Below are 10,968 nucleotides of genomic sequence, written 5' to 3'. Positions count from 1 at the left end.
GTCGCGGGGCGGGTTGAGCCATAGATTTATATGGGGTCGCGGGTCGCGGGTTGAGGCGGGTTGGGTTCCGTGGCGGGTTGGGGCGGGGCGGGTCATGAAAAAACCTGACCCGCACATCACTAGTAGGAAGACTGTTCCAGTGATGGGAGGCTCTAACAGAGAAGACTGTTTTACCAAACACACTCTGTCTGAATGGTACCTCACAGTCTCCTCTGGTAGCTGCCCTTGTTGTTCTGTCACCACTTTCTCTTCGCTCTATGAACTGTTTTAGTGGTGGAGGTGCAAGCCCATTTAAAACCTTAAAAATGAGACTAGCATCTGCAAAATGTTTAAAGCCATCAAAATTAAATAAATTATACTTTTGAACTACACGGCAATGGTGGTAACGGTTGGGTTTTTGATCAAGTGTTTTTAATGTCTGTTTGTAAAGTGATTCTATGGGTTTGAGAGTTGTTAGATTTGTCTGTGACCAGGTTGTGAAACAGTATGTGTTACAGCCCCAGCCTTCTGTTGTTATCCTGTGGTGGTTATTTGTCACTAAACCTGCCTCTCCTCTCCTCTCCAGTCTTCCGGATCCCCAGCTGAGCTGTGCCACCACGGAGCCACCAACCCACACCACCTCCACTCACTCCACTACCTTTTCCCCACAAACCTTGAATAAATACGCCCACGGGCTTCACCTAAACCTACGTCTCCTCTTTCAATCCGCTTCAGGCCCAGGGACAGGTTTTAGCACAGCACTCCCGTCTGCTACAGGAAGCATCTGCTGTCGTTTCTAATGTGCAACAGGAGCTCCAGGGGGTTTCAACTCTGCAGCAGTCCCAGGCCACTCAGCAGCAAGCCCAGATTAGCCGACTCACTACTTTGGTCCAGGATCTCTCTGACCAGGTCGCTGCGCTCTGCGCTCGACTCACTCCACCTCCGGGCCATCCGGCCCCCGCTCCTTTCCAACCAGCTCCTGTGCCGAACGCAGTCCCTGAGCCAGACATACCTCCCACTCGGGAGCCCCATCTTGTGGCCCCGGCTCTCTTTGACGGGTCCTTCACTCTCTGTCGGGAGTTCCTTATGCAGTGTGAGTACATTTTCGATCTGCAACCTAGTATGTATTCCACTGCCACCGCCCGCATAGCCTACATAGCTAATCTGACCACAGGGCAGGCTCGCCGGTGGGTTATGGCTAGTCGTGAGGGCTCTGCACCTTACATGCAAGACTACATAGCGTTTACTGAGGAGTTCAGGACTGTTTTCGATCATGATGTCCACGGACAGGATGCAGACTCAGCTCTTTCCACCCTCCAGCAGGGTTCTGGCTCTGTGGCGGAGTATGCCACAGAGTTTCGTATTCTCGCAGCCCGTTGCCAGTGGAACGAGGCCGCATTGTTCAGTGCGGGGTTTGGCAGAGCCCGTGAAGGATGCCTTGTCTGGTAGAGAGAGGCCTCCCAACCTGAATCTGCTCATCTCCCTCTCTATTTCCCTTGATGAACGTCACCGGGAGCATAAGCGTGAGAGGGCTCACCAGTGTCATGCTGCCGCTAGGCCATCTCCACCTCCTCCAGTCAGCCTTAACCGGCCTGTCCAAGCCTCCCCTGCTCTCTCAACTTCAGCTGGTGAGGAGCCTATGCAGTTGGGCAGAGCCTGCCTAACCTCTGCTGAACGTATGCACCGACGGCTACAGGGGCTCTGCATGTATTGTGCCAGCTCAGCACACTCGGTCGACTCACCGTGTCCCCTCCTGCCCTCCAGACCCTCCTCAGCCCGACTGCCAAAAGACAGGGCTCACCCTTTCGGGGGTTCAGAGTGAGCCGCCTATCTAACCCCCAGTCCCACTCTAACAAGGCCAGGTTTATTGTCACTCTTAACTGGTCGGGACAGACTCTCACCATACCTGCACTTATCAACTCCGGGGCTGATGAGAGCTTTGTTGACCAAGGATACGCCCGGGAGGTGGGCCTTCCCATTACGCCTCTGGAGAAGTCTCTCTCAGCTTTCGCTTTGGATGGCCATCCCATGGGTCCCAACACCCACCGGTGCGAGGCTCTCACCCTCACGGTCTCTGGAAACCATGTGGAGAGCATCCGCCCCTACGTTATCACCTCCCCTGACACGCCGTTCATCTTAGGCAGACCTTGGCTGGAGCTTCACACCCCTCACGTCTGTTGGAGCTCGGGACGTATTCTCAGCTGGAGCATTCCGTGCCACGCCCGCTGCCTCCGGTCCGCCCAAATGCCCTCCAGTGTGGAACGACCCAGTCCTGCTCCCCCCGACCTCACCAAGGTTCCCTCCGAGTACTACGACTTGGGTGAGGCATTCAGTAAGGAGCGTGCTTGTACCCTGCCCCCCCACCGACCCTATGACTGCGCCATTGAGCTCCGTCCAGACGCTCAGCTTCCAGCCGGTCGCCTATACAATCTCTCTCTGCCTGAGAAGGGGGCTATGGACAGTTACATTAATGGTTGTCTGGCTGAGGGTCTTATCCGCCCATCCACGTCCGCGGTGGCTGCGGGGTTCTTCTTCGTCAAGAAGAAGGGTGGGGATCTGAGGCCGTGCATAGACTACAGACAGCTCAACAACATCACAGTCAAGAACAAATACCCTCTCCCCCTCATGAGCTCCAACTTTGAACCCCTCGTCTGTGCTACCATCTTCACCAAGTTGGACCTCCGGAACGACGACATCCTGGTGTTCTCCCGGGGCCTCGAGGAGCATATCCAGCACGTCCGCATGGTCATCCAGCGCCTCTTGGAGAACCGGCTCTTCATTAAGGCTGAGAAGTGCGTCTTTCACTCGCCTTCTGTGGAGTTCCATGGACTGATTGTGGAGGATGGCTGCATCCGTCCTGACCCCCGCAAGGTCCAAGCTGTCGTCGACTGGCCTCAACCCACCACCCGCAGACAGCTCCAAGGATTCCTTGGGTTTGCGAATTTCTACCGCCGTTTCATTCGGAACTACAGCCGCATAGCGGCCCCCCTTACTCAACTCACCTCCACCTTACGTCCCTATGTCTGGACACCTGCTGCTTTTACCGCCTTTGCTACCCTCAAGGAGCACTTCACCACAGCCCCAGTCCTTCTCCACCCTGACCCCTCCAGGCCTTTCATAGTGGAGGTAGATGCCTCGGACATAGGTCTAGGGGCTGTCTTGTCCCAGCGATCAGTGGAGGACTAGAAGCTACACCCCTGCGCCTTTCTCTCTCGCCGGTTTGACTCTGCAGAGGAGAACTACGATATCGGTAATAGGGAGCTGCTAGCTGTGGTGGTAGCCTTTGAGGAGTGGCGCCACTGGCTGGAGGGCGCCGAAGAGCCCACACTTGTCTGGTCTGACCATAAGAACCTAACCTTTATCCGTGCTGCCAAACGCCTCAACTCTCGCCAGGCACGGTGGGCTCAGTTCTTGGATAGGTTCAACTATACCCTTACCTACAGGCCTGGCTCCAGTAACACCAAGGCTGATGCTTTGTCCCGACTCCATGCACCGGTGAAGTCCTCGTCCGAGCCTGAGCCCATTATTCCTGCTTCTCACATCATTGGGGTGGTCACCATGGATATCGAAGCGGAGGTTGAACGGGGCCAACACGCCGAACCCGGTCCAGGCAATGCTCCTCATCACCGGCTCTTCCCACCGAATCGGCTCTTCGTACCCGATTCGGTGCGGTCCCAAGTGCTTCAGTGGGGCCATACAAGCCAGTTCGCTTGCCATCCTGGGTTCCACCGCACCCTCTCCTTCCTGAGCCGGAGGTTTTGGTGGCCGTCTATGAGGACTGACGTCCGGGAGTTTGTCGCTGCCTGCACCACCTGCTCCCGTGCCAAGGCGTCACATCAGCCACCAGCTGGTCTTCTACGTCCTCTCCCTGTCCCCACCCACCCTTGGTCTCACATCACCTTGGACTTCGTGTCCGGTCTTCCCTCTTCCCAGGGTAACACCATCATCCTCACCGTGGTGGACCGGTTTTCCAAGGCAGTGCACCTGGTGGCGCTCCCTAAACTCCCGTCCTCGGCAGAGACTGCTGCATTCACGTCCCAGGTCTGGCGGGCCTTCTGTAAGGAGATCGGCGCTACCATTAGCCTCTCCTCGGGTTACCACCCACAAACCAATGGCCAGGCTGAACGGGCCAACCAGAGCCTGGAGTCTGCCCTCCGCTGTGTCTCTGCTCTCCATCCCACCTCCTGGAGCAAGGATCTACCCTGCCCTAACCTGCTCCGCCACTGGCAAGTCCCCATTTGAGGCCTCTCTGGGTTACCAAACCCCGTTGTTCTCCCTCCAGGAGTCTGAGGCCTCTGTCCCCTCTGTCCAGGCTCACTTCCGTCGATGTCGGCGGGTGTGGAAGGAGGTCCGCACCGCCTTGCTCCGCTCCAACGAGCGCTCCTGCCGTGGGGCCAACCGTCGCCGCTCGTCTGCACCGGTGTACCAGGTTGGGCAACGGGTGTACCTCTCCTCTGCTGATCTACCGCTCCAGGTATCCTCCAGGAAGTTGGCCCCACGGTTCATCGGCCCATTTGAGATTGACCGCGTCCTGAGTCCTGCGGCGGTACGTCTCAAGCTCCCTGCCTCCATGCGGGTGCACCCCGTGTTTCACGTGTCCAAGGTCAAACCTGTTTCCTCGAGTCCTCTCATGCCCTCTGCCCCGGCTCCTCCGCCTCCTCAGATGGTCGACGGACATCCTCAGTGGACGGTTCGGCGGCTGCTGAAGGTGCGGCGCCAGGGTCGGGGTTTCCAGTACCTGGCGGACTGGGAGGGTTACCCCCCTGAGGAACGCAGTTGGATCTCTAGGAAGCTCATCATCGATCCCTCTCCTACGGGACTTATATTTATATTATTCACGTACAATGGTTCGTTTGGAAACACACGCTAAGAGGCGGACTTCCACACCACACCCCGGAACGTGTATTATTCATAACTTAACTCTGCCCTGCACTCCTCGCTCAGATCAATGCAAAGGCTCGCTGCGCAGCACTGAGCCTGAGCTCTCCGTGAATGAATGAAAATGCCAAAATTCAAATGCCATTTCACAGTCGAAATGCAGAAAATGTACTATTTTCTTAGTCTTAGTCGTGACCACTGAGAAGCAGTGTGTATTGTCTGCAAAGCTGGCACTTATGGGTCCGTCGCAAATAAAGGTTCTTTAGACCTGCAAGCCCATATCAACACTGCAAAGCACGAGAGAGCTGTGCGAGATGAGCTCTTCTCAAATTGACAGAATATGTTGTACAGCCATGGCAAAGGGGCTACATACCTTTTTCTAAGATAAGCTTAAGAGAGATATTATTTTATTTAGTTACAAAGCTGAATATTCATACAGAAGTCAAGAGGCATACTTTAGGCATACTCCATTTGGTTCCATTAGTAGGCTACACTCTCAGAGTTACAGACCTGTAAGGGTCCCTTTGGTTCCATTTGTACACTCTCAGAGTTACAGACCTGTAAGGGTCCATTTGGTGTGTGTGTGTGTGTGTGTGTGTGTGTGTGTGTGTGTGTGTGTGTGTGTGTGTGTGTGTGTGTGTGTGTGTGTGTGTGTGTGTGTGTGTGTGTGTGTGTGTGTGTGTGTGTGTGTGTGTGTGTGTGTGTGTGTGTGTGTGTGTATATATCCTCCTACAGTTTAACAAACCTCTGTAACTCTGTCTGTTTGTAGTCGTGTCATGGTGAAGTTGCCCGGTTCTCCTCAGTGGCTGGAGCAATTGCTCTGATTTTGCACACAGCCATTTCATTGACCATTACCATCTGAACTTAACTGCGAAGCCCGTTTTTCAATGTCATCAAATCTCAGCTTCTTATTAGCGTTTATGTGTCAAACAATGGGAGATAACGTTGCCAGGTTTTGCGCGAGAAACAAGCAGCGGCACGACGGGACGCGTGGCGGGGAGAAACCGCGCGACAGGACGTGCAATAACCCCAAGTTTGCAACTACTTTCGCCTGCGCCCTTCACCGGGTATGGTCTAGTACATATAATATATATATATATATATATATATATATATATATATATATATATATATATATATATGTATATGTATATGTATATGTATATATATATATATATATATATATATATATATATATATATATATATATATATATATATATATATATATGAGGTTATTATAGTCACACCTGGCCAACATTCCTCTCCTCTCCACAAATGCATGACTTGTCCCAACCTGTGTTCTCGTGGTATGTGTTGTGCTTAAGTCTGAACATGATTTAGAGATATTGCCTTCATGAAGCGCACACTTTGTGTTTGCTTTTGTGTGTGGATCATCATGTTGTACGATCCAGTGTGTGGGCTGCGATTTTCTATTTTAATATGTTCTTCTGCCCAGCTGGTCTCTCCTGGTATATTGTACCTCAGCACTAATGTGCTTACATCTCTCAAAAGCCATCACTCTCAACTACACTAAAAGCTTGTAACAATTAATTGTGCCAGATTTTTTGTAAAATTCTATTTTGGGCTATCAATATATGTGCAAGAGTGTATATTTTTCATTCTTTTGAACCTTGCTAGCTTCACATTTTCCTAGCTTCAGCATGCCCTCGGCCCCATTAGCTCCTGTACACATTCATGCTTAGCCTATAGTACACATTCACGTTCAGTTACCTTCCTTTCCTAATCCAATCTTTCCATACTTGATTGAGATAACATTGTTACAGTAACTAAATGATATTAAAATAAAATATAATAAACATAAAAATGATAAATAAAATAATAAAAGTGTCTATATAACTATATTTGTCTTTCCTCTATTGTGTTAAGTTTCACTCATAGCCGTGGGAAGTAGGGGTGCTGAGGGGGCTGCAGCACCCCCTGAGTCCTAACAACTACTTCTGTGGTCTGTCCTCAACTGACGCTGCTGTACTCTCAGTAAACAAACATAACTTAGTAGCCTACTGATCAAACACATGACAACTACCAATACAACTTGCTTATAAAATACTCAAATAAAACGTTACATGTACATTAAAGCTGCACTACGTAACTTTCCTCTTCTACCCAGGATATGAACCCGGTTTCCTGCGCAAGTGCTGACATTTTCACCATTGATCTAATATAGCCCGCCTGCTTACTCAGGGGATTAATCTTGACCATCAGGTCAAAATTCGTGTCAGATCCTGTGGCTAGGTGAGACATGACCTTTGACACGATCTAAATGTCAAACACAATTAACACACACACACACACACACACACACGCACGCACGCACGCGCGCGCGCGCGCGCACACACTCACACACACACAGGACCTAAAAGGTTCTGAATTACAAAAAATCTGTAGCTCTGCCCTTCCTGATCATAAAGTATTTTGAGAAACAGATAAAACAGGAACCTTTGGACAAAACCCAACACCTTCTGGATCCGTTTGAATTTGCATATAGGATAGCCGGGCGGGGTGTACTGCTACCTTGCTTGACTTTTTATTCAAACACCCTGAGGGCAGTACTTGGATGCCAAGCTGTTTTTCATCAGGTTTCAACCCCATTCAACCCCACCTGTTTGTGGATAATCTCTACTTTGTTGTTGAGTTTGATTGGTTGTATCCTATCCAACAGAAACCAGAGGGTGTGTGTAAATGAGTGCATGTCAGGTGAGCACTCTTCATTATTATTATTATTATTATTATTATTATTATTATTATTATTACACTTATTATTATTATTATTATTATTATTATTATTATTATTATTACACTTATTATTATTATTATTATTATTACACTTATTATTATTATTATTATTATTATTATTATTACCCTTATTATTATTATACAGGTTCACCACAACTGTTATCTGTATACTGATAACAGTTGGAGGTAGTTTGAGAACTGATATGTGTACATCCTGAAGTTTGTAGGCGACTCAGTTATAATTAGTTTCGTTGTTGAAACAAGTCATATCACTTTTATTTATTATTTTATTTATTTATTGAACTGACGCAAAAATTCCTTCAACTCAATGTATCAGAGACAAAAATGTGAATCGTCTTCAGATGCCACACTCCTCTCACTCAGAGCACCATCATTGAGGGTCAACAGGTGGAACTTGTTGTCAACTATAAAGAACTCGTTTCAACATAAAACATATAACATAAAAGTAGGTGAGTGTTGTTTAACCGTGGTTTCATAATTAAAACAATCCCTACCTGAGTGATATCATTCACCATAACCAAACTGGGACTGGAGTATGCAGTGCTTTTCATGAAGAGATGTGTGGTATCTCTTCCACTGCCATATTGTAGTTAGTTTGTTGTTCCAGTGGTGTGAATGAATGGTTGTAGAATGAATTGAGTCATCACTCCAGCAGTGAGGTTCCTTGCATCCAGTTTATTCAGAGTACAAACAGCCTTCCATGGACACTGAGGTCCCCTCACAGCAGCCTGACGGCCGCTGAGTGACACACACAGATAGTTACAAATACATCCCATCTATATAGCATTGAATAAGGGGGTTGGGGTCAGCCTCCAAAGGTGAGACCCCACCCAGACAAACAATAGATCACACTCTGAGTCCCTGATTCGATTTGCACCTGTATGAGGCAGGAAGGGGGGATGGGAGACACAGGCATAGACCCACTGTCTCCCAGGTAGAACAAAAGGCAATGCTAATTGTAACCCCCACCCAGCTCAGACAAACCGGCACCTCTCTGTCTGAACCCCCTCTCCTGTCTGACTGTAGGCTACTTGTAGAGTATGGCTCAAATGTGTATATCATATTATGAAATATACCTCAGATGCAAAATTGATGGATTGATTGATTGATAGATTGATTGATACAAAACCATTTAGAAGGAGGAGCAGTGAACTTCTTAAACCAACTTAGTGTCCTTGTGGTTCGTGTCCACTCCACACTGAGACAGTGGCGTATCCAGGAATTACATTTTGGGGAGGCGAAATGTGTGTGTGTGTGTGTGTGTGTGTGTGTGTGTGTGTGTGTGTGTGTGTGTGTGTGTGTGTGTGTGTGTGTGTGTGTGTGTGTGTGTGTGCGTGTGTGCGGGGGGGACAAAAAAACAACAACAACACTACTAAACTGAAAAACGTCAATAAATACAGTGGTGATTGGCAGCCACAGGTGCTTTAATGTTTAATTACCATATGTAAGGGTTTGTGCACAGAGGGGATTGTCAGGAAAGAGATGGCTGTTTCGGGAAGCTCCCATTTATTAACATTTCAACAAACAAGTTGCTTACCAAGTGTTACCATTTAGTGCAATAGTTGCTACGGAACATGTACTGTGCTGTGTAAACTGTACTGTATCACATAGCGTTTCAGACACACAAACTTTCACATGTTTAACAGCATTTGAAACGTGTACACTGTGCAGCAATAATAAACACTGCGTCACCGCAGTTAATAAACGGGAGCGCACGTCCCGGCAGTGATCTACAGCAGTGATTTTCAACCAGTGGTACAGGGACCACCAGTGGTCCTTGAGGGAGTACCAGGGGGTCCCCAGCAAAATTAGTTAATACCGTCACAATCATTTTTAACCACTTAGCTTTGGCTATTCAAAAATAGCAGATGTACAAGCTCATAGCGCGGCACCGAGTGCCGTGCTATGAGCTTGTAGATCTGCTATTTTTGCAGATCTGCTTGTAGATCTGCTTGTAGATCTGCTATTTCCGCGGCCAAATGTATGTCAATTTAGGGGTCCTTGGCATGAAAAAGGTTGAAAACCACTGATCTACAGTATAGCCTACAGTAGTACCATAACAACAAACAAAGCTTACAGCGCTTGACGAGGCAATATCAATGGCTAAATTAAATGTGTTTCTTGAAAGTGCAAAATAAAGTGCCTGTAACACGGCAGTAAGCCTAAAGGTACAGTAACACGGCTGCTTAAAATATAACCAGCCTACCAGAAAAGTCATTAATCCTCGTCTTCATCTTTTAGGCCAAAGTGCAGTAACACGGCTGTAACAAGAAAAGTCAGTCATTAATCCTCATCTTCGTCTTCTTCCTGCGTACTAAAACCACCAAAGTCCTCCTCTTCAGTGTCGGAAACGAACAGGCTCAGGGTGGCTTCGTCAGCCACTCTCCCAGTCTCTCCTTCGTTGTCGCTCTCAAAACCAACAAACTCCTCTTCGTCACTGTCGAAATCGAACATCCTCTGAAGGGCCTCAGCCGTGGCGGCGTCCTCCTCTTCATCACGCAGCAGACAGTTCAGCCTTTCGAAACCCGTTGGTGATCGTGAATGTTTTGACACTTCTTCACGCTGTCAGGATCCACTCGCAGACTTGAGCAAAAGTTGCTTTTCGCATGCGACCAGTTTTGGTGAATGATTTATCGCCGCTACTCATCCACGCCTCCCACTGAACGATTAGTGCCACTTTGAACGCACGATTCACACTGATGTCGAGTGGCAGCAGATGCTTCGTCGTGCCCCCAGGAATCACAGCTGGAATTGAGTTTGTACTCTTGATGGCTGCTTTCACAGAATCTGTTATATGGGCCCTCATGCTGTCCAAAACGAGCAACGCTTGACGTAGCACTCATTCAGCCAATCCTTCATTACGCTTTCCATCATCCACCCTTTCTTGTTGACTTTAAAGGAGATGCCGTTCTGGATCTTTTCTTTTCGCATAGTAATCCGCTTAAAAATCACCATTGGTGGAATCTTTAATCCGGATGCTGTGCAGCCCAGAACACAAGTGAAATCCGTTCTCTCGTGGCCAGTGGTTCTCAACGTGATGGACGATTCACCTTTCTTGCTAACAGTCCTAGTGAGAGGCAGGTCAAACGTCAAAGACACTTCATCCATATTTATGATCTGGTCCGGTCCGATGGAATATTCCTCTTTCTTGTGTGAATTTGCCTAAGTTTAAATTTTTTCCTGGTAGTCTGGAGGGAGTTGCTGACACACAGTCGTCCGCGCCCTGATGGACAGTCCCTTTCGTCTCATAAATCTGAAACACCAGGATGGTCCGCCTCTAAAATGTTCAATTTTCATTTCGGTGGCGACTGTTTTGGCTTTCAGTCGGATCTGC

This window comes from Gymnoscopelus braueri (assembly GCF_963280865.1).
Source record: "Gymnoscopelus braueri genome assembly, contig: SCAFFOLD_343, whole genome shotgun sequence".
In the NCBI taxonomy this organism is placed as follows: domain Eukaryota; kingdom Metazoa; phylum Chordata; class Actinopteri; order Myctophiformes; family Myctophidae; genus Gymnoscopelus; species Gymnoscopelus braueri.
Note: the sequence above shows the minus strand (reverse complement) of the source record.